General features: G+C 47.0%; 1 protein-coding gene across 12 annotated transcripts in view; it reads left to right on the top strand.

The window, feature by feature from the left end:
* Nucleotides 1-27944, top strand: part of AKAP13 (A-kinase anchoring protein 13) — a 232238-nt gene that overhangs the window by 34316 nt on the left and 169978 nt on the right. For all 12 annotated transcript variants that reach the window (XM_075432217.1, XM_075432205.1, XM_075432212.1 and 9 more), the window contains one exon: nt 17127-17223. The gene's annotated coding sequence lies outside the window, so the exon portion shown is untranslated. The remainder of the gene's footprint in view (nt 1-17126; nt 17224-27944) is intronic.

The raw sequence follows: 27944 nt of genomic DNA, 5'->3' as shown, positions 1-27944 counted from the left end.
AGAGCTACTATTCACATGAAGGAGGATTTGCAGATTGCAGTGTAATTTAGACGTATTTATTTGTGTGAGACTGGCTCGGTAATACAGATAACGCACAATTTATTGTATCTGTTAAGCTTTCAGATTTCCATCCAGTTTAGGAAGAATTCACTGGATTTTATCACACTGGAAAATGAGCCAGTCATTTCCTGAAGAGTAATAAAGAGCACTGGCAGAGACTGCAGCATCTTTCGAGACCCAGCAGTGTTTCTGCGTAGTGTTTGTGGGCTGCCTGGCGCAGAGTGCCCAAAAGGCCAGGTTTAGGTACCTTGGTGTTATAATACCTAACCAACCAAAGCATGGCTGGTTGAGCATTGCCAGCAGTTCTTGACTTTGTCCGTGACTTAGAATGCACAAGAGTAACAAAGTCCCATTATAGAAATATGGGAGGGTGGTGCAATCGGAATGAACTTGCTGGGAGTTGCCTTTTCACAGAGGAATTGGGAGTTTCTGCTCCCCAGAGACACCTCCTGTCAGACCCCAGGATCCAACGTCAGGCTTCATGCCTTTCCCTCGCAGTACTTTAGGAGGGTGATAAGTTGGAGGGTGGGGAACCTCTTCATGCGAAGCAAAAGTGAGCGGCTCTTGCTGGAGGTTGAACAGAGCTGGGTCCTCAATTGAGCAAAAGTTACAAGATAGCAGCTTAATGAACCCTATGCTTTTTCAAGATATGCTCCTTAAGCTGTTGTGATTGTGTCTGTCTTGGGACTATACCTGAATTTCTTTGCTGTGCTTGAAGATAATGTTGAATTCTGTGAATGTGTTGAGTACCTTTCTCAGTCCTACCACACGTGACCGTTGTCTGGACATCAACAACCCAGATGTTCATCCTTTCCATTTAAGCTGTGATGCATCTGGTGACATTTGTTTGAGAAGGTTTCCTCTTGTTGCTCATGTTCCTCCTCCCTGCCCTGTGAAGACACGGGATTATATTTAATGTTCTTTCCTCCTGCCTCTCCAGTTCAGAAAGGGCTGGAAAATTGTGCATCAAAAATGGGTAAGGATTTTCTGGCTGCCTAAGGCTACTTTCCTTCCAGTTCTTGCTACTCTCTCCTGTTGCCTTGTAACAGCAATGCTTCCCTGGGAACACAGTGTACCTGAGAGGAAGGACACATGCTTGCTGTGGTTATTAATCATGCTGGATGCTGAATAGGAGTAAGCTCACGTGGCCAAAAACAGTGGTCAAACCTAGTTTTAACAGGAGAGATGTTGGATGTGAGAGCTAGCTTGCTGGTGGGACATTTTCAAATAAGAAGAAACACAAGCTGCTGGCTTTCCAGCATTATTTTTGGGGAGAATAAAGGACATAAAAGATCTCTTTTGCAAGGTGGGTCAGATGTTATTGCGGCAGCTGGACTGAGTGGAGCAAACACTCTTTTGGTAGGTGCACCAGGAGCATTGTGTGATGCTGCCTCTGTACATCTTTTGTGTTCGTTCCTCTTACGCCCCATGTGTACCCAGTACAAAACATTTTCTGAGGATGGAAAATAAGGTGGAATCATGCTGTTTATCCTCACTGAAGGCCAGTTCTTGATGCCTTATTGTCCCTTTCCATTGCTTTCCTCCCGCCTGGTGCTGCTGAGCTGGCTCAGTGCTGGGCTGCTGCTTGCAGGCAGACACCATGATGTAGTGTGGGAACAGCTTCTTCCTGACAGCATCCCTCAGCTGGTGATAAAGAGGAGTCCTGAGACATTCTTCTGTAGACCACAGTCCAGATTGCTCTCGTGCTCCCTTCTGTCTCATGTTTGTCATACCCACTCCAAGCAGTGTAGGAAGGGGATGTGTTTGGATTCCTTTCATTTTAGGGAAAAGAAAAAAAAGTTGAAACATTTGATCTTTCCTGAGAGGTAAGTAACAAATGTGGTAAAATGTCATGTTTTAAATTAGAGAAATTTGATGTATTTGAGACACAAATTGTTGCATTGTAAACTTCATTTGCAGTGCAGCAGGCAGGTGAGGGGTGTCTTGCTGTAAGACAGCCTTGCAGGAGAGCTCAGCGTTGGGCATCTAGGATGAGGGTATCCTGGGCTTATCGTGAGAAATTCTACAAAAAGAACCAGACCCACCAAAACGACAGAAAAACCACATTGCCCGAGTCTTCTAGAAAAGCATAGCTCAAAGGCATGTCTCGGCACATGTAATGTTGTGTGGCTCAGATGCTCTGTGGTCAGTGGGAGTCTTCCCATTCTGTGTAAAGTGGCCTTGGACAGATAGAGCCCTGGCTGCCCGACTGAAGGGACTTTTCCCTTCTCATAACTGCAGAATGACTTCTGTTGTTGCCATTTATGTGCATCAGGACCATTCAGTAGAGACACACATGCTTACAATAAAAAGACGACTGAATCTGCGTTCTTCTCTATTGCTTTTATGTGGGCCTTTTGGCTTGTGACTCACAGGCTCTTGTAGAGGCTTCCAAGCCAAAAATGCAGCTGCATTTTTCTGTGTCACATGCTGCCTTGCCAGGTCCAGTAATAGCAACTATTGGACAAGAGAGAAGAGAAGAATACAACCTGTCTTACCGCAAGTGTGTGTGGAATCAGACTCGTGGGAATCTCAAGATGACTTTCATAGCGAGTAAACATTTTTATAAACTTTCTCCATCTCCTCATCCCTATGCATATGCTGCTTGTTAACACCCGGGCTGCTTGTGGAAATAGTGCTGCTAATAAAGGATGTCTCAGTCGTTTTGTGATGGAAGACCTATTACCAGTGGCTGAATTGTGAGATGTTCCTGGAAGAGTAAGATCCAGAAGTGGGGGAGGGGGTTTGAATTACAGCTGGAGAGCATTGAGAAATGCATCATTTTGGCAAACACATTCAGCTGAGAAAAGAAAAGCAAAGCTGGATCCTTGAAGTGGACCTCATTCCCTGCATAATGCAGGTTTCCCACAACTTTTGTCTATGTCTGTTGTCTTTCTAAGATTTTAGTTTTCCACTGTGCCATGAGATATTTGTCATGTTAAAAGACAATGTAATGAAGAAATGGAGCAATCTTTTGTACCGTGTTTTGAAGTGATAGGTTGGTAGTTTGGCCCTTCTTTAAGACCTTCTGGAGAAGCCCCGTGATGATAGTGAGTTGTATCTGATCAAAGACAGGCTGTAGGCTTATTTTTCCAGTTAAGCAGTTGTGTCCTGTGTTGGATTTCTCCCATAGTATAATGAGAATAAAAGATGCTGTTAGTGTTTCCTAAATTTGTAACAGCACTTGATATCTAGCCCATGTTTACCCTTTTATGTAATATATATGCTTTCTTAATGCACAGATTTTGAAGTGCTCTTCAGTGCATTTCTGTACAAGCTTATGAAACTTGTCTTTAATCCATTACGAAAGCATTGCAAATACAGACTGTGACTGTAAACAGTATATGCTATCAGTGAAGAAAACCAACTGTCCTGGAGGCCTTTATTTTAAGATTTCTTTTTGTTTTAATTAGGAAAAATGTCAGCTTGCCTGCATTTCAGTGCTGCTTCTTTTTCCCCCACTGCAGCTTGTAATCTTCCTTCGTGGGAATAGAAGTACATTCACGTTTCATTTTCCTTTGTGCAAGATAGTGGAATGTGAGGTTGTCCTGCTGCTGCATACCTTCGTGTTGGTGGTGCTGGTCAGAGAAGGTCCCCATCACCATGGGGGTGGGCAAGGAGCACATCTGGACCCCCAGGCAAACAGCACTGCACGTTCTTACACTGTTACTCTGGGAGCCTTGCTGGAAATAAGAAACCACATGTACTTGTAACGGGATTTTGGGTGACGATCAAGACCGTAAGAATCTTTCTTTTGTAAATCTTTTCATTACACTGCAGTGTTTCCACTGCGAGTGCTTCAGGACTTGAATAGCGTAGGTTGATTTACAAACTGTTGACATCCAAATGTGACCCTGCCACAGCTACTCCAAGTCTTACATTTTAAATTTGCTGTTGAGTTCTAATCTGTAGCTGTCATGTGGATGAGTGTGTCTTTTGCTGCTTGATACATATCTGTTCTGTGATGATACATAATAAGCTAAATAACAAAACCTATCTATGTTTTGCCTGTTACCTCATTCAAGACGCTGTGATGGCATTTTTGAGTCACTGATTGTTTGTATGGGAAACAGCAAAACAAAACCCCTAAACCTGGAGTTCTTCTCCCAGTTATTTCCGTTAGTTTTGATAACTGTGAATTCTTAGTGATAGCGAATATCCTTTTACATTACACGCTTTATTTTGATAACTTGCAGGTTGGATTTATGAAACTTCTCTGATCCTTTGCCATTGTGAACTGCAACTGTTGAGATTTCTTACTTCTCATAAACATTTTGAATAAATCTTTGCTGGCTTTTCTGTCAAAATTTAACTTAAATTCACTTTGGAAGCACTGAGATGTAGTTGAATCTGCTCTAAGGCAGTCTAAGCCTACCTATGCGTGCACCTTCCATGCAAAATGGAAAAGAAATTACCGGTAGCAGTGGAAGGAACAGGCTGCACTATTCCTGGTCTCCTACCTCGCCATTTCTTGTGCCCTGGTCCTGCAAGGGGCTGAGCACTGTGCCCTTCTAGGTCGCATATCTAACACCAGCCAGATGAGTATTGCTGCCGACCTCGGTGACCTGCTTAGTGTTAAACCACTGCACGCTGTGCCGAGCAGTGTTGGATGCACTGGGGGATTGAGGTCTTGGCTCTCCTGGAAACTCAAGTGCTTGCTTCACAGCAGCTGATTGATGATTGCTAGAGGAGGATGAGATCCATCTTGTTGGATGTCAGCCAGCTAAAAATTCAGGCAAGTGCTAGCCAAGCCAGCTCTGCCGACCTCCGCAAGCAATGAGAGGATGGGCAGCCCCAGAGCAAGCTTCTTCCATCCTCAAATCACCAAAACAAACTGGTCTGTAGACAGGGAGGAGATGACCAGCTTAAACTATGCCAAATTATTAGAGGGGTAAAATTGGTTGAGGAGAATCATCTTCTTCAGGTGCCCCAGGTCATTTTTACTCTGTCCTTCTTGGAATAATGCAAACTGTACAAGAAATAGTTAAACATCGCTGGCTTTGCGAAGTTCTAAACCAGGTAAAATTGTTATGATTTACATCAAAACCCAGCCTAATTGATGGAACACCAGGTAAAATTGTTGTGATTTACATTAAAACCCAGCCCGATTGATAGAACCAATGCCATCTATCTTTAGACCTGCTGTTTTCTTTGTCCTGATGCTCTCGGGCATTAGGAGAGAGGAAGGGTCTGGGAACACAGCAGTAGCTGAACAAAACAAGGTGAATCAAGGGCAGAGCAGGAGGCTTAACTTGCAATTTCCTTGTCTTTGCTGGTTTAACTCTGACCCTCCTCATTGTTTAATGTTTTGGGTTTAATTTCCTCAGTTGTTTAAGGAATGGCTGGGGCTGGCAGAGAAGCTTCTAACTGTGGTCAGGTGGAGTGTGCAAGATTAAAGTAAAGAACCTGTTTTTTACTTCCAGTGGAGACTTTAATCTTTTCTAAAATAGGTTAGAGAAATTTGATGCTGGTTCCAGAGGTGCAGAGAAACCTTTTAGTTCTGGTTGGCTCATAATTTTATTCTGTAGAGTTGAGGTTGAAAAAAGAAAGTCGAACCTCAAATGTTCTGGTGAGACACAGAAGAGCCGTGCATCAGTGAGCAGAGTTTTGCTGGCAGCAAAGCTGGATTTGCTCTTTTGTTGCGTCTCCATGTGGAACTTCAGTTTCCAACCGTAGCACTTTGCTCCTTTCCTCTCCCGATGCTCTGGCAGTTGAGAGGTGGAATTTGCAAAGGAAAACAACTGTAGTTCGAGCTGTGGAAAAGTTACTGAAGAGAAATCCTTTGGGGTTATTGGGCTTGGTCTCCAACTCTAAATTGCTCCGTTAAGCGTTTAGAGACAGGCCTCATCCTGAACTCTTGGGCTTGAGGGGAAAAGGGGACTGAAATTTTCAGTCTGCAACAGAAGCAATAGAACTTGAATGATCCAGATGCTTTCTTCTGGCCCTAATGTCATCTCACAAAGCCCAGAAACAATCTCTCGCCCTAATGTAAAAAAATAAATCATTAGGTAGATGTTTATCTCCTGCAGAAACACTGGAAAAACTTCGTTTTTTCTCTATTTCTGTGTCTGACCCCACCCTTCCCATTCCTGCTTAATCACATGCGCGGTCCTAGCCCATTGCTGCTCTGAAGGTTTACAGGAAAAGATCTCTGTTGCTTAGGAGTTAATCTGCTGTTGCTGGTTGTCCTTCAGCCACCTGAAGTTCTCAGGAGATCTCTTGCATCACCCCCAAGAATTTAGATGTTGATAAGGAGCCCTTCCCCGCTGTCCCTGGGGAGAGCTCCTGGTCCTTCATCCCACCATGCCTGCATGGCCTGGTGCTGCGGGGCTGCCCCAGGAGCAGGCCCAGGGCTCCGGCCTGCAACCTGCTCCAGAGCAGACAAACGTGGCAGAAGAAACGCGAGTCTCGGCCTCGCTGACCCTCGATCCGGCCAGCAGCGGACCTGTGGATAGGTGGCAGCTTGGGGTGGGCAAGACCTTTTGGTGGCAGCTCTTGGAGTTTGGCTTAAACCAGTTGTTGCAACCTCACTGGAACAGAAAGGCCTCGATGGGGAGACTCGGCCGCTACCCACAGAAGAGCATCTCTAAAGCTTAGCTGTATCTTTTCCTGGCACTGCTAAGTGTCAGGTCTTTACTGGATGAGCGAAGAGCTGCGAGATTTGTTCACCTTTTGCAAGCTGGCGGTGTGGAGGTTGTCCGTGAGGACGTAACTCTGCGTGAAGCAGGCTTTCTTCACCCGTGGCACTGGTTGGGTGGGTTATCAGTGATCTCCAGCAACCTGTAGTGCTAAATGTCAATGCTGGGCGCTTGTGCCCCTTGTGGTTTTCTTTTGGTGGGGGAAACAACATAATGAGCATTTGCTGCTGCTAGGGAGCAGGTTAAAGAGCTCAGGGAGGATGTGGTGATTATCTCAGAATACTTAATCTACACCCGTTCTTTGTTTAGATTTCTGGACAGGCATTAAGTTCTGGTGTCTGTTTTCTGTTGTTTGTAAATACCAGCACTTGTTTGTTTATCTAAAACATATTGTTTCTTATTATTTGTGTGTGGTGCACACTTTAACCAAAGTTAAATGGGCATCAGTGTCTCACTGTTCTCCGTGGCGTAGATCTGTCTTTCTGGTCCTAAACGTGCTGTGGAAAAAGTGCACGTGCCCTTAGACGTCACGGTGAGCATTTTAATTAAGCATATATGGGAGCGCTTTGTAAGTATAGATCAGAAAAATGTTGTTTAGCAATAGATGTTATCTGTGGCATAACGTCAAGATTGAAGTCTGCTGCTGTTAAGGGCAGGGCACCTGGAGGGGAAAAAAGAAACAAAAGTAAAATCATTATCTTGAAAAAGATATCTCAAGCATCAACAAATGAAAAGCCCAGAGAATAAAGGTATTTGACCCAAGGTAAGAACAATATTAAATACTGTGGTATGGTCCTTGCCCTAAAACATTTTCCTTCAGAAACAAATAACAGTGTTAAGCAAACTGGTGCCTTAAAACCAGACAACTAGATCAGTGGTTTAGACACCAAGGACCAGTCAGTCTGGGTTCAGTTAGGGACGAGTACCTGTCTCAAGAAATGGTCGTTTGTAGATCACTACTGCTGCTGCTAAGGTTATTCCTCTGTGTTGTTGAGTAGGGGATTTATTTACATGCTTGGTGCAGCAGATAGATGATGATTAAATCTGCAACATTAAAGCTTTCTTGTACAGGCAAACTGCTGAGCATCTGTGGGTGCCCTCTACAAGGTGCACTCTGTGATCAGAGCAGTGATGCTCGCTGGGACCCTTGGTCTGCTGGTGTTGTGCTGCTGCTCCATGCACCCTGTGTGCGTGGATCATATGTGTGGAAAGGTTCCTGCGTGTGCAGGACGGTGCCAGGGATGGCGGCTGGGGCTGGACTGCAGAACCGGGTAGCTGCTGCAGCCTGTTTACGAGGACAGCTTGTACCTATGGTATGGTCTGTTGGCCAGGTGGACTTTAGCACTGGCATTGTGCTCCTTGTGGCCATCATCTCCATGTGCTCCTTTCTGCCTTTTCCCCCACTCACGGTAAAAAAAAAAAGTCCTGGGTCAGGTGGTAGCCAAATATGTTACTGCAAGCAAGCTGTGATCAGCTCAAGCAAAGCAAGGAGCAAAAACTTTGCTGGTCCTGAAAAGTACCGAAAAGGCTATGCATGCCATTGAGAGCCTCCTAGTTCAGGAAGACAAGTTAAATATTATTTGTTTTTTTTTTTATTTGTGGGTGGGATGGTTTGTGTGGGGTTTTTTTTTGTTTGCTTCTTACCAGCCAACCCTGTTTGGTGCTGCGCAGGATGATGATCAAGTCCTGAAGAAGGCAGGCGGTGTCTGACCAGAAGATTAGCCACAATCACGGAAATACGGGAAAGGGGAGATCTAAGTGGTTCGGGGCTGTGCTTGCAAGAGGTGAATCACCACTTGCAAAGGTGTAGATAGGTTTCCAAGTGCCTTCCGTGCACGTGAAGCACAGGTAGTGCCTTGGCTTTGTGCTTGCTTGCGTAGTGCCTACAGCTGGTGTTGACGCTGGGTGTTGCACAAGGGTCCTTTACAGGTGCACTGGAAGATGGGTGTGCCCTGGTGATTAGAGTTGGCTTTAACTTCTTGTTTTTCCTTCACTGCTCCATTGCACTCAGCAAAAACCTGCTTTGCTGTACCTGCTTGAGGTGGGTGACAAGGGGGAGGGTGTTCTGTTGGGCCAAAACTGTTGTCATTGCTTTTAATAAAGATCCTTTGCTTCAGGGGATGGTTGGGAGGAGAGATGAAGGAAAGCACTGGCAGATGTGTGTCAGCAAAGTTGCCTCATTGCCCGGTGTACCTGCAGTAGGATTTGCTAAGTGATGGTAGCCTTAATGTAATTTGTTTTTGTTTTTTTTTCCAGGATGCCTAGCAGCTGGTAGTGAAGTCATCGCAGTGCTAGTTTGGTGACTAGTTGTTAACTCTTGATTAAGGATTAAGTGGGGAGGAGTGTGCTTTGCAGAGAAAATAATGAGTAGGTCTCACTGTGGCCACCTCCAGCTGGTGGTTGGAACGTGTGGGACGATGGCAGGCGCAGCCAGGATTTCACTTTGCTGGGTGAATGCAGAGCAGTAAGCAGGCTCAGGTAATTTTAGGCTGTATTTGATGTCAGGCTTTGAGATGCAGGTTTATGGACATTTACTGACTTGTTTCAGGAATCTCTTTACTGGTGGCAAAAACTTGTTTCCTCCCCCGGCATGCACTCAGAAGCACTGGGCTGTTTGGGTGCTGGACAGAATCTGTGCCATGTGCTAAAGCTATTTAATAATGTCCCTTGCTTTTCTGCTTGCACCATGCTGGATTACTGTGACTGGCCTCTTTAAAGATCTTACAGTTGCAAGTGTCTGCCTCTTTGGAGGGGGGGGGGGAAAGAAGCAACTGAATGAAAACAGTCTTTTTGTTGAGAGGGAGGGAAAATAAAAAGTTGAGCTATATGAAAGCAAATCGGCAACCTGCTGAAGGGGTTGCAGGGTGAAAGATGCTCTGTGGTTGCACGCTGGTGGTTTCCAGCCATCCGCCTTTGTGTAGTAACTTCAGGTCTGCTGCAGTAATATAATCATCTGCTGTAGCTTGTGATAGCACTCTGTACTACCTTCAGCCTTGGCAAAAACGAATCTACATAAAGAGAACAAAATACAGATGCAGTTTAATTACCTGAGCTTTGCCGTTGTGCACTCAGTGATGCTTGTGTGACGAACAGTGTTGTGGCTTCAGCTGTGAAGTGGCTACGTACTCAGAACTGAGTATGTGCCAGTGCACTTTGTAACCACAGACCACAATGTCTTGATGCACCCAGAAACAAGCTGTGGGCCCTTTAGTACAGGATGGGCCCAGAGGCTTCATTTGGAGATTCCTCAATAATCTCTGAAAATCGCACGAGCTCTCCGCTCCTCGCCGCCGTGCGGTGCCTCACTGCCCGCTTGGCTGCCGGCATCGCGGCGGCCTTTCACGGACCGGGGTGCGGATGGGAAAGCATTGGGGATGTGGAGGAGGGATGGTGTGCAGGAAGGGTAATATGTTGAAGTGAAAAGTTCCTGATCTAGATTTTAATAGAATTAACAGTTTATTATACAAGTGAAAGGAGAATATGACTATGGCATTTTTCTAATAAGAACAGGGACATGCCAGTCATTTTAAAGGGTTTTTAGATAAGACAGAGCATCTCTTCTTGAGGCTTTTGTTTGAACAAGCATGTGCAAATATTGGTAAGCAGCTTCCAAGCTGCTACTATCACATTTCCTTACCACTGCAGTTTTGGTGCTGTCACTTTTCTTCTGAGCCCTTCAGTATTGAACATGCGGATTGACCGTGACACTTAACTGCTTTTCAAAACCCAAATAATACTTCTCAGCCCTGATGCTGGTATAGTGCTTTTTGTCTGAGCACTTTACAAAGAGAAGGTAAAATGAGGCTGCTAAGCTGCAATTTGGTACTGCATTTATTGACAGAAGTGGTCAATACAGCATGAAAGAATATCTCAAACCAAACGATTTCTCCCTACGCCATATCAATGCTATGAATAGAGATCAATACGATCTGGAAGTATTTGAGCTTATTCACTAAAAAAAACGCCCTTGGAAATCATGAGGGAGGAGCATTCTCTTCCACATAAACTGTTCATGCTGAGTGCTCATCAAATACCTAAATTGCTTTATTTGTTGTCAGAGCTGATGGGCGATCTCTCTCTCTGTTGACCCTGTGCTGATAAAGCTTTCTCAAACCAGGCTGCAGCTGGGAGTTAAATCGCACGGCGCGGTGCAAAAGTCACCGTGGTTGTAAGCTGAACAGGTTTCCCTGGAGTTATGTCATCTCCATGTAATGGGATGTTAACGCTGAGAGGAGCAAGCACTACTTCTGAGATACAAGGGGTTGCTCGGACGGACTGTAGATGTATGCGTTGAGTTTGAGTACGAATGTGGGAGATTTGGGAAAAAGGCTGACTTTGCATTGGAGTATCTCTTTTGCAGTGCTGTGGATGGCAGTGCTGCTCAAACGCTGAGCTCCTCAGCTTCACCCCTCAGTTTCTGGGGCAAAGGAGGTAAGTGGGCTCTGCTTGAGTCAGTATCACACGTCTGGAGTCAAGTGGTGGTCCTGGGAAATGTGATCTGCGCTACACAAGTCTGCAGCTAGCCGTCTAAGTGCCGAATGGTTGGCGCGGTTGTGTAACCACTCATCATCTGAGTGCCGGGTTGCAGATTGGCGTTGTGTCATTAGACCTTCTCTTTCATGACTGGTTTAGGACCATTATACAGATCTCCTAATTTATATAATCCAGTGCTACGCAGCTCCAGTGACACATGGATTCGAGCGGTAAAGCGATGTAATGCTGCGGCTGCCCGGCCGGTGTTCGGCAGAGCCGGGTGGCCGTGCGGCAGTGGGTGGAGGCAGCTGGCTTTTGAAGAAAAAAGTGACACATTGTTTAGCCTGTCCTCCTCACGAGCTGCAGCCTATGTCTCAGAGAAAATAGGCCCATTCTGTCATGTGGGGACCTGTGGTTAAGCAGCATTTTCCTTTGTGTTGAGGCATTTTGTTGGTAGGTCTTGATGATAGCCATGTTAACGTAGTCCTTGGCTTCACTGTTTGTGCTTCTGCTGTTTCCTGGTCTTCTGAAGGGGATTTATTTTGGGCTTTGGCCAGTGTTAGCAAGAGGGTGCAACTCATTCAGCTTGTAACCTGAATGTCATGAGGAGAGATGGCTCTTGTGGCTTTGCTCCCTGGATGGGAAGGGCAAGCGAACAAAAAAAAAAGGAAAGGAGTGGGGAAGGAGAAGAATCTGTTGCAGAATTAAGAGTTTGTGTTTTAGGAGTGGCTTTGGGCTGGAGACATGGCAGCTTGCTGCTGTTTGCTGTATTTTTTAGCTAATCACTCTGACATTGTTCCGCAGTAGCAAAGGGGTTGGTGATCTTGCAGTGGTGGTTCAATGAAGCGTTAATGCGTTGCACAGATTTTAAACTCTCCAAGAGTTAAATTTTAGTATCTCCCACAGACAGTCAGCCGTGATGGTCTTGTGGAAATGGTTTGAAGTCCCTTATCTCAGTCCTGATGTGGTTTTACAAGACTGTTTGGAAAGAAGCAGTTGCTATTTAGGATGAATGCTATGACATGCTTCAGTTTAAAGCAGATCAAATTTCTGGATGAAGTCCTGGTTTTACTATTAATAAAATCTGTAATGTGTTACAAAAATACTATTGTTCTTTCTTTTTTTTTTTCCTTCTGATTTTAGCCTTCAAAATGTCAGTTGTATGTCTTCCATGAGCACTTGTGCAGCACCGTGCTCTCAGAGGTAAGGGGGGTTTCACTGCTTGCAGAGTCCCTGTGGCACCTTGTCTTCTCCTGGGGAAACAGGTTCTTCCTGGGGGTTATTGTGCAAGGGGAGTTTATGGAGCTCAGGTTGCTGTCGAGAGGCAAGGCAGAGAGGATTAAAGTGTCCCTTGTCTCTTTGTTTCACTGCTTTGTGATTGCTGGTAGAAGTAAAAAGCAAACCCAAAACTTACTTCTGTTCTGTGCCTATCTCCAAGTTCCAGAGAGCAAATTTGTGTCTAGAGTGAGCAGGAAAGCGCTCTTAGTTGGGTTTTGCTTCCCTTTTCCACCGACATGGGAATATTTCTGTCTGCAAATTCAAGGTGATGCTGTCAAAATAGTTCAAGTTTCAAAAGTTAACTTAGTGTATATGAAAGGATTTTTGTCTCCCATCTCTTGGTAATTGGGATTAATGGGACTCTAGTTAACATCTTAAGGTTACTGTACACATGGCAGAGCAAGCAATCCTGTGAAATATGGGTATGTTTTACTTCCTGTTGTTTTAAAATTCTTGGCTTTTCTTCATCCAGTGTGCCAAATCAGATGCTGCCTTCTAAACACCACCCATCATTTACTTTTAGAGGAACCTTGGGTGCAAAATGCAATGAGCTGCAATCTGCCCTCTGCTCTCCTGGTAAAAATGTAGTGTGATGCAGTGGCTTGTGGATCCATGTTGCATTTACACTTGTCCAAAGCAAAGCAGATTTTAGGCAGCTAATTTTTTATTCTCCCATTTATATTGCCAACATGTCCATTGATTTGTCTCACTGAGTGCTGTAGGAGCTTGGATGCTGCTGCTCTTCTCTAGCCTTGGTGTGGACCTGCTTGACTTTCCCTTGAGGTCAACCAAGGGAAGAAGCTGCTGCTCTGAACATGGTTTTGTAGCATGTGACTGTGGGAAATGCCTTGTCTGAGTGGAGAGTGTCCAGGCTTCCTTCCCTAAGGAACTGGGAAACAGGGTTCAGACCATGGAACAAACTTCTGAAAAGGTCTTGTGAGCCAGTTTCTCTTGGGAGATGCAGCAGAAGCAGGAAAAGGATGTCCTGTAATGAGAAGATCATGGTATATAAACATAGACTGTGTATTAAAATCAAAACACCACAACAACATGCAGTTGTACACCCAGCAGTTTGGGAGATGAGGAGGAGAAGCAATGTTTTCCTTGACATCATTTGATACGAAATTGCAAGGAGGTCTTATAGCAGGCAACAGCCAAAATTCAGAAATACTCCAGAGGTTTGTTTGGGTGCCATAGCTGTGGGATTGGCTGTGTTTGGGTGTCTTGGCTATCAGAAGGTTCCAGCTGTATCAAATAATCTGAAATAATCAGCAGTTCATCTCCTAGACAATTAGTGCCCTCATCTTGGTGCTGTTTTTTGCATTTGTTGAAAGCTTCATGATGGCAATTACAACCAGATGGTGAGATAACTCGTTTGACGTGTCAGAGAGATCAGCTGGCAGCACAGCAAAACATGCAATGCTTCTCAGAAAAATAAAATGGGCTTGTGTTCCGGGGGGGGAAGCAAGTTGGAGGAGTGGTTTCCTCTGTGCCAGATGGTGTTTGGGAAGGGTGGGTGTTCGCTGGGGAGGCATCAGCAGACCCACTGGAAACCCTGAGGTCCAAGTGTCGAGGGCTCTACCAAGCATGTTTGTTTGAGAGCCCCACCTGATTGCTCCTAAATAGATCTTCAACACAGGGTAATTCATTTTTTCACTGTGTTAATCACCGCCACTCCTTTCATTTAGAAATGTAGAGAGAGTGCCACTTGATGCTTGGCTCCTCTGCCTGTAAAAGAGACATCAGATGCAGATCACCTCTAAGGTTTTGGGCTCTCTTTTGGGGAAAAGAGCTTCCCTATTACAGAAATTACATATGGAATCTACAGGGCCAGTTACCTTGTCTTTTTAAAAGTGTAAATAGCTGTAATGCTGTCCTTAAAACTTTTATTTCCCTCTCTCTTCCCTAAACTCATCAATGGCACAGACAATTTCTGCTTTAGCTGTCTCAGTATGTAGGGAGCAAGACCACGGGCCATCTGCCATCAAATAATTCTGTCCTAGAAAACAAGGAGGGTGGTTTTTTTCCCCCTCTTTTTTTATTAAATCCAAATGGAAAAGGCTGTGTAAATGCAAGTGTCGGAAGGACTCTTCTTTACATTCTGATTTAGTTTAGTGAGTGCTGTGAGATGTTGTGACTATAGGCCCTTTAGGGCAGAAATTATCCAGAGTTATGGGTGGGAATACAAGTGTATTGGCACAGCAGTGTAGGAATCCAGTTGCTTTTTACAGCTTGCTTTATAAAGATGCCACATGTCATCATCTTCCTGTGATGATATGGAATAGTTTTTTCTTTGTGAGGCAGTATGACCTCACCTATGAAACGTAATTTTTAAAACCGTCTTTTTAAGATACAGAGAAGAGGAACTACATCAGTATCAGTCTAGCTTCATCTAGACTTGGAAATTATTTACCAGTAAAGCAGGAGTAGCAGAAATCCACATGGGGAAATCCTTCTTCTGAAATGAGTGTGCTTAGACATGCGGGAGTTATCCCATGGAATTTTCACGGGAAGCAGATATCTTCAGGGAATCGACTCTTTGATGTGGACAATCCTACTGATTGTGCAGGCTTTTTGCATACAGAAATAAAATACATTTCTAAGACTTCTTAATATTCTTTCCTTCTTCCTATAGCAATCTAAAAATTCCTACAGAACAAGCAAAAAAAAAAAAGCCCAGAGTAAGAATTTTATGATCTGTATTGCTGCTTTTTATTGCTAGGCCAGTTGATTTTCTTCACTTGCTAATACTTTCCAAGTCATGATCATCGAAGTGAGCTTTGCGTGTGCGTCTCCATACACACACCCTCATTCCTTGGTGGATATGATGAAAAACCTGCGGTGATTCACAGCACACTCACTATTTACTTTACCAGTGTTACCCATGCCCGTGTTGCTTGTCGGTTCAAAGGAATAGCAGTAAACCCCGCTTTCTCTGCCAAAATAGTACAAGTATGGTATTAAAAGTTATCAGAGGAGTCATAAATGAAGGAAACCCCTGTATTTTTGTAGTGTATGCCTCGGAGAGAGCTGCTGCTTGGAGATCAACACGGGATGGCTAGTGGGAGCCTTGGGTTAAGTTGCTTGCTTAACATAGTTAATGATTGCTTTATCAAACAGTAACCGTCTTTTAAAATGTGGTCCTGAAAGTAATACTACAGGAATGCCGGAGGGAAGTTCCAGTCTGTTTGTTTGTGACTGTGAGGGTGGTTTTTACTGGTTAATAAATGCAGGGTTTACATGCTCTTGACTGGGATTTAAGAGTTCAGGTAATTCCTCTTTTCAGCTCCAGTCGTTTGCCAGAAGAATGTAATTCAGAAATGTGTGATACTACAATGAAGAAATTCGTGCACAATCCTGATACTTTAAGAAGAACAAGAGGGAGAACTTTTTCTATTTTCCAATTTGCTCTATTTTTATATGTATATATGTTTGTAGTAAAATGCCTTTTAGCGTGCAGTACCCTGCAGTGCCTTGCAAAACACTCCCCATTTCTTAGCAGGAACCCATCAGCAGAATGGATGAAAGAGACTTTTAGTAATAAATCTTAAGAAAACATTGTGTAAAACCGACATTGGGGTGATGCTGTTCCGGTGTAGATGGAGGGGTGAGATTTGTTGTGCAGTGCATTATCTTCCAGTGCTGTATGTTCCCTGGCTAATTCACACAATACAGTTGATTTCCCAGCCGGTAACTAGCTTTGCCATTGTTACTCCTGTGCGCGTAATTGCTCTTTGAACTCGGCAGGTTGGCTCAGGCTGTGAGGTTCCCTGACTGCAGATGCTTTCCCAATGGGGAGAGCGCAGGGGCCAAGTCTCCTTTATCTGGTAGAACAGGAGGCGGCGGGCGGTGTCGTGCCTGCGTTTGGTTCTGCGTGCACAGCCACAGCCTTTCCTGGTGTGGTAACCAAACGATGGCCTAAGGTGCCCTGGTGACTTTGGTTTAGTTGGTAAAATCTCCCACACAGCATTTAATAAGCTAAACCCCAACCTGAGCTGCTTCTCCTTTTGACATTTAATCCACTTTAACTGCTCTTTCCAGGTGTGCTCAGTAGACCAGGTTCATCTCTGTGGATGAGTCTACTGAGTAGGCTTTGCCCCAGAGCAGAAGATCAACCTGTGGAAAAGTGCAGGCAGCCCAGAAGCGTATGGCAGAGACTTGCTGCTGAGCTTCATCTGCTGGCCATCACCTGCCTTCTTGTGCTTTTGATCCTTTTGGAATACCTTGCCGTTAGGAAGTTCTCAAATAGTCTGATAAAGTCTGTCCTGGAGGGGTTGTGTTTAAGATGGGTGTAAAGGATTTAAGACCAACTTAGAGGTCTGGGATATGGTGATGGACAGCAGATCAACAGCTTTGGGGATAAATCAAGTAACAGGACAGTAACAAATACAGCTCAGCGGCACAGTTATTCTTAGATGGTGCTGGACACCCGTGTGGGTCTATATATAGCCATATACTTTGTGTAGTCACTGCTCCACATGTGCTCACGGAAGCCTGGGGTGGGTCACCGCATGGGACTACCGTGGGAGGCAATGTATGCCTCCCCTGTGGCTAGCAAGGTAGAAGATGGTCTCCATCCCCCTCGGTGAAGGTGCTGCGATGCCGGTTTGGGTGTTGGGACCCCCAGGAGCTGTGCTGTCCCTTGCACCTGGTGACTCCTTCCTCCCTCTCTTCCAGGAGCTGAGCGTTGTGACCTGCTGTCCTCCTCCCTGCTCGGTGTGGGAACGACCTGAAGGACGTCTTGGAGCCACCTGTACTGCTTCATGCAGTTAAAGTAAGGTTAAATGTTTTGATAGTTCCTTCAAGTACAAGCAAGGGTCGAGGAGAGGGGTTTGGAGGAACGGGTTTGCCCAGCTTACCTGCTTGACAGCAGGAGCGGATCCTGATATCAAAGCATGTTACAAACAAATTCAACAAGTTATTTGGCCATAAAATACAGTTTCTTTGTGGTGGAAGGAAAAAAGTAAAGGAAAGGGGTGTGTGGTCTCATCCCTCGCATCAGCCATATGCCATGGTGTAAAATAGCGCTTAATGCTCAGAGCATCAGCTGTTTTCCCTATTATTTAAGATACGACTTTCATGTCCCCAGGGCAGGCATGTGGTTACAGCCCGAGGATTTCTGTGGGAGCCGGTCAGGATCAGAGCTCACGTCCACGGGGCTCAGGTCCCACCGGCTGCTGGTTGGGCGTGCTTCCCGGTCGTCATGATGGCTGGCTGTCTGTCCTGGAGCGGTCGCGGCAGTGAGGCTTCTGGGTTTGTTTTTCTGATAACACCAGCTTCTTGGTGTGGTGAACCAGATCAGGGGATGGACCTGACCTAAAAGCGAATATGTGGTTATTGCAATACTGAGAGTAGCTGTTCTGACTCATGGAGTTACACCCATTCTCTCCAAAAAGACTTGAATTTGCAAAAACTGTTAGCCTGAAGCAAAGAAACTGCGAGAGTCTTGCTTGGAAATGGGCGCTTGCCGTGTTTGAGCTCTGTTGAGGGAGGGAGGAAGGAAGAACACGGCAAGCTGCTGCTCTTCTCCTCCCGCTGTCTCTAACCGGTTTACCTTCTGCACTCTCACATTTTCCATGGTCTTGCCTGAGAAGATCAGTGCTTTAACAATACTGGGTCCAAATCATTTGGCGTTACTGAACTGTAGCAACAGCTGGGTGGATTAATCATGAACTGCTGTTACTGTGAGAGACAAGTATTTATTGTAATTATTTGGGTTTCCTCTTTCTAGTGGGGTTGGGCGGGGAAATGATACCTGTTTTCAGGGCTTGAGAAAGAAATGAAGTCTTTGGCAATATTATGAATGAAACCTGCTTTATTGGGAATGAATATGTGGATGGCTGAGAGCTGATCTCCAAGTTCATCTTGAACGTCGATGCTCATTAGCCAAATGTATGGGGTCGTGTTTAAAGGAGGAATGCACGACACCAGTTGCCATGTGTCCTGGGTTTGGCCAGGACAGGGTTAATTTTCACCGGACTCCAGGAAGGGGCACAGCCGGGGGGGTGGGGGCTGACCCCACCTGGCCAAACAGAGCCCGGTGTTCCATACCATGTGCCGTCACGCGGGGTTCCGGTGGGGGGGCGGCGCGGCGGGAAGGCACTCGCGGCTTGGGGGGGCGCAGCGCCGGTCCTGTTTCGGGAGAGCGGCTGTCTGGGCCGTACGGTTCGTTGTTGTGTTTTCTCCTTATCTGTATCGTTGTTGTTCCTGTTTCCCTCTGTTTGCTGTTCTGTTAAACTGCCCTTATCCCGACCCACCAGTTTCTGCCTCTTTCTTTCCATTCTCCTCCGCACGCCGGCGGGGGGAGGGGCGGCCGCGTGGCGCTTTTGTTGCCGGCGGCAGCCGAAACCAAAACATTAATTTGGCGCCCAGACGTGGGGCGGGGATAACGGCAGGGCTGAGCAGCGGGTGTTAAAACTGCTTTCATAGATTTTGTTAAAATTTATTATACGCATTTACTGTGCTAGTTAAAGTCGCCGGTAAAAATGTTTCTGACTTTGATCAAATATCTGTGCTACGTAAATCCTTACTTGCTGTATGTGTTCACTGCCATGCTGTTCATCATTACTGGAAAAAGGATTAAGATGATGATTTTGCTGTACTGTACGATATCGACTTATGATATGATAACATCACTGTGCATGAAATTAGTCTTGTATTTGCATGCGGCACTGCGGTCATTTCCGTACCTCGGATCCTATGTCTTAGATTTTGTTAATAATCAAACCCAGCCTGTGGGGAAAACCGAAGGGGATACCTTCCCCCACTCTTTCGCCCCCCCTCTCTTCCTCAGGCTGGTCCTAACTGCTTTTGAGAATTTCGAGTACCCGTGGGATGCTCAGGGCAGCACTCTCCTTTTGTTCTGCCTCCTGAACGGGTTCTGGGTTTTGTTTAGGGTTAAGCAAGTCGTTAAGAACATCCTGCAGAGACCTGCCCCGGGGCTGGATAGCTGTGAGTGGCTGGGTGTGTGGGACAGCATGGGCAGATGTCTAGAGCAGTGGGCACCTGCAGTGTGTTTTAAACTCACCCCTGAACAAATACAGAATCCGGACAATCTGGTAAAATATCTGAAAAAAGTGTGCTGCCACCCTGGGAACTCCAGAGAGACACAGATCACCGCAATGTGCTGGGGTCTGGCCCACGCCTACCGAGCCCTGTTCAACACTGTTCAGTGCCTTAAAGGGGAAAGGGAGGGAAGCGAAGCTGCAGGCGCTGCAACTGGCGCTGCCCCCCCCAGCCAGCCCTGCAGCCCCTCCAGCCCAGCAGGCAGTCACAGCCCCCCAGACTGGCACCGCCGCTGCCACAGCTGCAGGGTCTGCCTCGGTTTCCCTGGCAGGCACAGCAGCTGCTCCAGCCCCAGCTCCAGCTGCAGGCAGCGCGGCTGAGCCCAATGACCAACCTGTGCCAGTAGCAGTCGCCCCTGTAAAAGAAAGACGCAAAGAGAGCAGATCGCTCTGGGAGGGATGACGATGAGCCAGGGTCATCACGGGAGATAGAGACAGAGATCATCACCCGGTCCCTGTCCCTGGGCGAGCTGCGAGACATGCGGAAAGATTTCAGCCGCCAGCCAGGCGAGCACATTGCCACCTGGCTGCTGCGGTGCTGGGATAATGGGGCCAGCAGCTTGGAATTAGAGGGCAAAGAAGCCAAGCAGCTGGGATCTCTGGCCAGGGATGGGGGCATTGACAAGGCCATTGGGAAAAAGGAACAAATCCTCAGCCTCTGGAGGAGACTTCTGTCAGGCGTGAGGGAGAGGTACCCCTTCAGTGACGATTTTGTATGCTATCCTGGCAAGCGGACCAATATGGAAAGGGGTATTCAGTACTTGAGGGAATTAGCTGTGCGGGAGCTGGTTTACTGTGACACAGACGATGAGCAGGTACCTACAGACCCAGATGAACTCCAGCGCTCACAATCCATGTGGAGGAAGTTTGTGCGGAGCGCACCCTCCTCGCATGCCAACTCACTGGCAGTTGTAAACTGGAAAGGTAAAGACGCACCAACAGTGGACGAGGTGGCTGTCAGACTCCGCCAATATGAGGAAAGTCTCTCTTCCTCCCTTGTCTCAGCCGTGGAGAAACTGGTCAAGCGACTAGACAGGAATATGTCCTACTCCCCACCTGTACGGGCCAGTGTCTCAGCTATTAGGGGCAGGCGTTTCTCTGCTCAGGAGAGGGAATGCAGAGGCTATACACCCCGGGGCACCCTGTGGTTCTACCTGCGTGACCACGGAGAGGACATGAGGAAGTGGGATGGAAAACCCACCTCAAGTCTAGAGGCACGAGTACGTGAGTTGCGAGGTAAAACAATCACCAAAGGGGATTCTGTTAGGAAAAATGCCGCTCCAGTTTCCAGCAGCCAGCTCTCCAGACCAGGTAGACAGTTTGACCTTGATTCCGATCCTCTGGAGGGGACCTCCAAGTCATTTTTACAGCAGGTGAGCAGCAAATTCTCTGATGAGGATTAGAGGGGCCCTGCCTCCAGCCAGGTGGAGGAAAGGGACAACCGTGTTTATTGGACGGTGTGGATTCGGTGGCCTGGCACGTCAGATCCACAAGAGTATAAAGCTCTAGTGGACACTGGTGCACAGTGTACTTTAATGCCATCAGAGTTCAAAGGGTCAGAGTCCATTTGCATTTCGGGAGTGACAGGGGGGTCCCAAGAGCTGAGTGTACTGGAGGCTGAAGTGAGCCTCACTGGGCAGGACTGGCAGAAGCACCCCATTGTAACTGGCCCCGAGGCTCCGTGCATCCTTGGGATAGACTATCTTAGGAGAGGCTATTTCAAGGACCCAAAGGGGTATCGGTGGGCTTTTGGCATAGCTGCTGTGGAGACGGAAGAAATTAAACAGCTGTCCATCTTGCCTGGTCTCTCGGAGGATCCTTCTGTTGTGGGGTTGCTGAGGGTTGAAGAACAACAGGTACCCATCGCAACCACAACGGTGCACCGGCGACAGTATCGTACCAACCGAGACTCCCTTCTCCCCGTTCATCAGCTGATCCGCCAGCTGGAGAGTCAAGGAGTGATCACCAAAACTCGCTCACCCTTTAATAGTCCCATATGGCCAGTGAGAAAATCTACTGGAGAGTGGAGACTGACAATAGACTACCGTGGCCTGAATGAAGTCACACCACCGCTGAGTGCTGCCGTGCCAGACATGCTAGAACTTCAATATCAGCTGGAGTCAAAGGCAGGCAAGTGGTATGCTACAATTGACATCGCTAATGCATTCTTCTCCATCCCTTTGGCAGAAGAGTGCAGGCCACAGTTCGCTTTCACCTGGAGGGGCATCCAGTACACCTGGAATCGACTGCCCCAGGGGTGGAAACACAGTCCCACCATTTGCCACGGACTAATCCAGACTGCACTGGAAAAGGGTGAAGCCCCAGAACATCTGCAGTACATCGATGACATCATTGTATGGGGCGACACAGCGGAGGAAGTTTTTGAGAAAGGGGAGAAAATAGTTCAGATCCTTCTGAAAGCCGGTTTCGCCATTAAGCGAAGTAAAGTCAAGGGACCTGCACAAGAGATCCAGTTTTTGGGAATAAAATGGCAGGATGGGCGCCGTCAAATCCCAATGGATGTCATCAACAAAATAGCAGCTATGTCTCCACCAACCAGCAAAAAGGAAGCACAGGCCTTCCTGGGTGTTGTGGGTTTTTGGAGGATGCACATCCCAAATTACAGCCAGATTGTGAATCCTCTGTACCACGTGACCCGGAAGAAGAATGATTTTGAATGGGGCCCTGAGCAATGACAGGCATTTGAACAAATTAAACGGGAGATAGTTCATGCCGTAGCCCTTGGTCCAGTCCGGTCAGGGGAAGATGTTAAAAACGTGCTCTACACCGCAGCCGGGGAGAATGGCCCAACCTGGAGTCTCTGGCAGAAAGCACCAGGGGAGACTCGAGGTCGACCCCTGGGGTTCTGGAGCCGGGGATACAAAGGATCCGAGGCCCGCTATACTCCCACTGAAAAAGAGATTCTGGCAGCATATGAAGGCGTTCGAGCTGCTTCAGAAGTGGTGGGCACTGAAGCACAGCTCCTCCTAGCTCCACGATTGCCGGTCCTGGGCTGGATGTTCAAAGAGAGGGTCCCCTCTACGCATTATGCCACCGATGCTACGTGGAGTAAGTGGGTCGCTCTGATCACCCAGCGCGCCCGAATGGGAAACCCCAGTCGCCCAGGAATTCTGGAGGTCATCATGGACTGGCCAGAAGGCAAAGATTTTGGAGCATCGCCAGAGGAGGAGGTGACACGTGCTGAAGAGGCCCCACTGTATAACCAGCTGCCAGAAGATAAGAAACAGTATGCCCTGTTCACGGATGGGTCCTGTCGCATTGTGGGGAAGCAGCGGAGGTGGAAGGCTGCTGTATGGAGCCCTACACGACAAGTCGCGGAAACTGCCGAGGGAGAAGGTGAGTCCAGCCAGTTTGCAGAGGTGAAAGCCATCCAGCTGGCTTTAGACATTGCCAGTCGAGAGAAGTGGCCAGTGCTCTATCTTTACACCGACTCTTGGATGGTGGCCAATGCCTTGTGGGGGTGGCTGCAGCAATGGAAGAAGAACAACTGGCAGCGCAGAGGTAAACCTATCTGGGCTGCCCCATTGTGGCAAGATATTGCTGCCCGGCTGGAGCAGTTGGTTGTAAAAGTCCGTCACGTGGACGCCCACGTCCCTAAGAGTCGGGCCACTGAAGAACATCAAAACAACCACCAGGTAGATCAGGCTGCTAAGATTGAAGTGGCTCAGGTGGATCTGGACTGGCAACATAAGGGTGAACTCTTTATAGCTCGGTGGGCCCATGACACCTCGGGCCACCAAGGAAGAGACGCGACATACAGATGGGCTCGTGACCGAGGGGTGGACTTGACCATGGACACTATCGCACAGGTTATCCATGAATGTGAGACATGCGCTGCAATCAAGCAAGCCAAGCGGGTAAAGCCTCAGTGGTATGGAGGACGATGGCTAAAATATAAATACGGGGAGGCTTGGCAGATTGACTACATCACACTGCCACAAACCCGCCAAGGCAAGCGCTATGTGCTCACAATGGTGGAGGCCACCACCGGATGGCTGGAAACCTACCCTGTGCCCCATGCCACCGCCCGGAATACCATCCTGGGCCTGGAAAAACAAGTCCTGTGGCGACATGGCACTCCCGAGAGAATTGAGTCGGACAACGGGACTCACTTTCGCAACAGCCTCATAGACACCTGGGCCAAAGAACACGGTATTGAGTGGGTGTATCACATCCCAAACCATGCACCAGCCTCGGGAAAGATCGAACGTTACAATGGGCTGCTAAAAACCACTTTGAGGGCAATGGGGGGTGGGACTTTCAAAAATTGGGATACCCATTTAGCAAAGGCCACCTGGTTGGTTAACACCAGAGGGTCCACCAACCGGGCTGGTCCTGCCCAGTCAAAACCTCAGCGCCCCGTAGAAGGGGATAAAGTCCCTGTAGTGCACATGCGGAACATGTTAGGGAAGACGGTTTGGGTCAGTCCTGCCTCGGGCAAAGGCAAGCCCGTCCGCGGGATTGCTTTTGCTCAAGGACCTGGGTGTACCTGGTGGGTGATGCGGAAGGACGGGGAAGTCCGATGTGTACCTCATGGGGATTTAATTTTGGGCGAGAATAATCCATAAATAAATTGTATAAAGTTAATTGTTAAATAACCCTGTCACTGTCTGTTATCACTGTTATAATTGTTATATTTTGTACCAGTAGTAGCATAGTAAGAATCGTCCAGGTTAAAGAAGGATGGACTTTTTCGATGAAAACCTAGCAGAGCACAGCGATGATGGAACTGGACCTGGTTTTTTCAACAACTGGCATCCGGCAACTTCATCAAGATCAACATCTCCTGCAGACTGTGGGCACGGGCCGCACCAGATACATCAGCCGTGAGCTCCGGATGCAGCAAGTGACCGCCCATCACCACACATCACCTCTCCTGCCACGGAAGACCATTACGACAGATGGAGCCTGAAGTCATGGATTAAATGAACTCAAGGGACACTTTAGAGTGATGATCCATAGACTAAGGGAATGATATCTGGAGACAGGAGAAGTGGTGGTGATCAACTGGACAATGGGGGACCTGTGCATGACGTAGATGGTATGGAATAAGGGGTGGATAATGTCCTGGGTTTGGCCAGGACAGGGTTAATTTTCACCGGACTCCAGGAAGGGGCACAGCCGGGGGGGTGGGGGCTGACCCCACCTGGCCAATCAGAGCCCGGTGTTCCATACCATGTGCCGTCACGCGGGGTTCCGGTGGGGGGGCGGCGCGGCGGGAAGGCACTCGCGGCTTGGGGGGGCGCAGCGCCGGTCCTGTTTCGGGAGAGCGGCTGTCTGGGCCGTACGGTTCGTTGTTGTGTTTTCTCCTTATCTGTATCGTTGTTGTTCCTGTTTCCCTCTGTTTGCTGTTCTGTTAAACTGCCCTTATCCCGACCCACCAGTTTCTGCCTCTTTCTTTCCATTCTCCTCCACACGCCGGCGGGGGGAGGGGTGGCCGAAACCAAAACACCATGTGAGAGAAACATTCTGTGGCTTGATCTGGCATTAGTTTCTTAACCTGCTGCTGATTTCTGAACCGCGGTGAGCTTGCAGTGAGCAGTGCTTGCTGCTGCGGAAGGTGCCCAGACCCTTGCGGGGGGTCACCCAAGGGATGACTTCTTTCTTGCACGGCAGCAGCAGAGGAATCTCCAGGGAGCCCCAGCACAGGCAGCGAGAGCTTCTCACCTGATCTCCTGCCTGGGAACTAGGCTCTGCGTCATGTCTGATTGCTGGGTGTGCCACCTCTGAAGGATCTGGGGGGAAAAAGAAAGCTAAACTGGAGATTCAGAGCAGTGTTCTCATACCTGTTCCTTTTTTTGCCTGCTGGTCTAATATTTCCATAATTGTGCTTATAATGATAATCTTTTCATTTCATTCATACAGTGGTTACTGCTTAATGAACTTCATGTTAATGAACACTGTAGCATTTAAAATAGCTGCATAACTTGGAAAAAACCCCCAAACCCCAGTAATAAAGGGACATATTTCCACTCCTCAACCTTAATCCTGCGTTATAACGTAATTGCAGAGAGTTGCCTGGCTGGCGAACAGCTGCACAGCGTGGGCTCTTGGTTCTGCCTAGCTGCTTGTCCCCGAGCTGGGGTAATAAATGATTTACTGGAGCGGCTGGGACCTGTGGGCTCTTAACCCGTTCGATTCCTGAGGGACCGGTCTGAAAGGCCACTTTGTAAAGGCGGTTGAAAGAAACGATTTCAGGTGTGAAGCAGGGTGTCTGTCTGCAAAGTTTGCTTTTTTTGGATGTGAGCTAGCTGCAGAAAGACTCAGACTCAGAAGGTGGGGTAGTGGAATTGGGTAGAATCTATGCTCCTTTGGATTTTTATTATTTGATGCTGTAATTAATTTAAAAATCAGATTTGAATGAGTTTTCTCTCTTCTCTGTTTTAGAGATGTAATACTTTCTGTTGCTTGGGCTTTTACTTTTTGTGCGGCATTCCCTGGATGTGTAATGTAATACAGGGTCCTAGGAGCAGAGCTGCGGCTCCAGTTTTTCCTCTCGGGGGGTGTGGTGCCAAGGGACTCCATCATTGCACTCGCTGGGTGAATGATGTGCGTTTTTTGAGACTGTCGTGCCTCAGAAGGGATGCTTCAGCGAAATGAACGTATTCTGTGACTACCTATATAAAGTATTTGTTACAGGAGAATATTTTTCCCATAGTTTTGCGAGTTGAAAGAAAAGGAGCACTTCAGAAGACACAATTCTTAATTTTGCAGTGGCAGATGGGGTTGTCCTGTGCCACGGGGAGAAGGGTTAGCACAGATTCTCCAGTAGGAAACCTGAAGTTTCTGATGAGGTTTTCCTATTCTGGAAAAAAAATGCCAGTGAGGCTTTCGCTGAGTTAGTCTCTGATGCCTAGAGCTGCGGAGCGGGAGCCTTTGCAAAAGGGAGCCTGAAGTGCGTCTGATGTATTCTTTGGAGAGGAAAAGCACATTAAAACACTGGGTACTGAAACTGCTCTGACCAAGGATGGAGGCATCTCTTGGTTCTTGGTCTTGATGCCAGTTATTCCAACTCTTACCCGTGGCTTTAGCGGTGAAGGTTGATGCATGCACTTATTAAAATATGCATTGGATAACTACCTGGTTTGCACGTGCTAAGAAATATTTAATAATATTTGTCAGCGTGAAAACGTGCAGGGCGCTTTGGGCCTTGTGAGTTGCTGTCTAGTCCAGGCCTGCATTTTTGGGTTCTGTGGGTTGTGGGGCACAGAGAAGGAGGGTCTGAGCGTCCAGCTCTAGGGCTTAGAGTTTTGTTTCTTTTGCAGAAACCATCATTGCTCAAAATAGTTCCTAAAACAACACAGCTCTGAGAGTCAGGAGAATAGTAAGGTGGACAAAGCTGGTTTTGGGACGCATGCTGTAGTTGAGAGTTGTTGGAATCGACAGAGGCTTTGCTCTCTCCCACTGCAGAAGTGAGGCTGCGGGCATTTTGATGCTGACGACAGCTATCTGTCGTGTTTATCCTTTTACACATTTGGGTGGAATGCTCCCCAAGCACCGTTCTTCCTGCTGCACCGTTCTTCACCTGGTGGCAAGCATCCAGATGCACTGTCGGTCCCATACAATGCATCTGAGCTTTCAAAGGTAACTAGCAGCTTTCAGGATACTTCTGCCGCCCGACTTGATACCCTTTGGGATGGACTCCAATTCTGCAGAAAATTCTTGTTTTTCTTGTCCTTTGAAAATTGGGGCTTTTCAAGAAGTTATTAGTTAGGCACTCAAAGTCAATAGTTGCTCTTACAAATGTGAGCTGATTATTCGTGCGAACTTCCCCACAATTTAGTGCCAAAACATTATTCAAAGTGTATTGGAAGGTATAAATGGAATTTTACTCATTTGAAGAGGCATCTAGAATGTCTGCTGAGGATTTCTGGAAGTTAATAATTGAACCTGAGATAAATGTCTTATGCATACGTGAAACAGCTGCCCCAGAACCTGTTGGAGGACTTGATTTGAGTATAAACATACGTGTGCTTTTGCGTACACGCTGCACTTCAATTCGACTGTTAGTTCTTAACTTTATTAGGATGTAGCTACTTGAACTGAAGATGTGGTCTGTGATTTTATTTTATTATAGCAGCATGATAGCTCCTTTTGAAACATTGTTTGGATTTTACAAATTGATATCTTAAATATGGTTTGCCATTAGTAATATTTTAAAGGAAAAAATAGACAAGTGAGGGCAGGGTTATATCTTACTACAAGTGAATTTGTTGACAGTGTGTGTGTGTTGTAAAATGGGAAATTAATCGCCCCGTGCTGATGACCCGTGGACATTTACAAAAGGCTGGTCTTTATGTTGCACAAATAGATTCCGGACACAGGAAAGAGGCTTATGACAAGAGGATGAGATCAGTTTGTATAATTAGAGCTGGCTAATAATCCTTTAACTCTCTGTTTTTCCAACTTT

Source organism: Opisthocomus hoazin, chromosome 10 (genome assembly GCF_030867145.1).
Source record: "Opisthocomus hoazin isolate bOpiHoa1 chromosome 10, bOpiHoa1.hap1, whole genome shotgun sequence".
NCBI lineage: Eukaryota > Metazoa > Chordata > Aves > Opisthocomiformes > Opisthocomidae > Opisthocomus > Opisthocomus hoazin.
The sequence above is the reverse complement of the archived record's forward strand: the minus strand, read 5'-3'. Positions and strand labels throughout refer to the sequence as shown.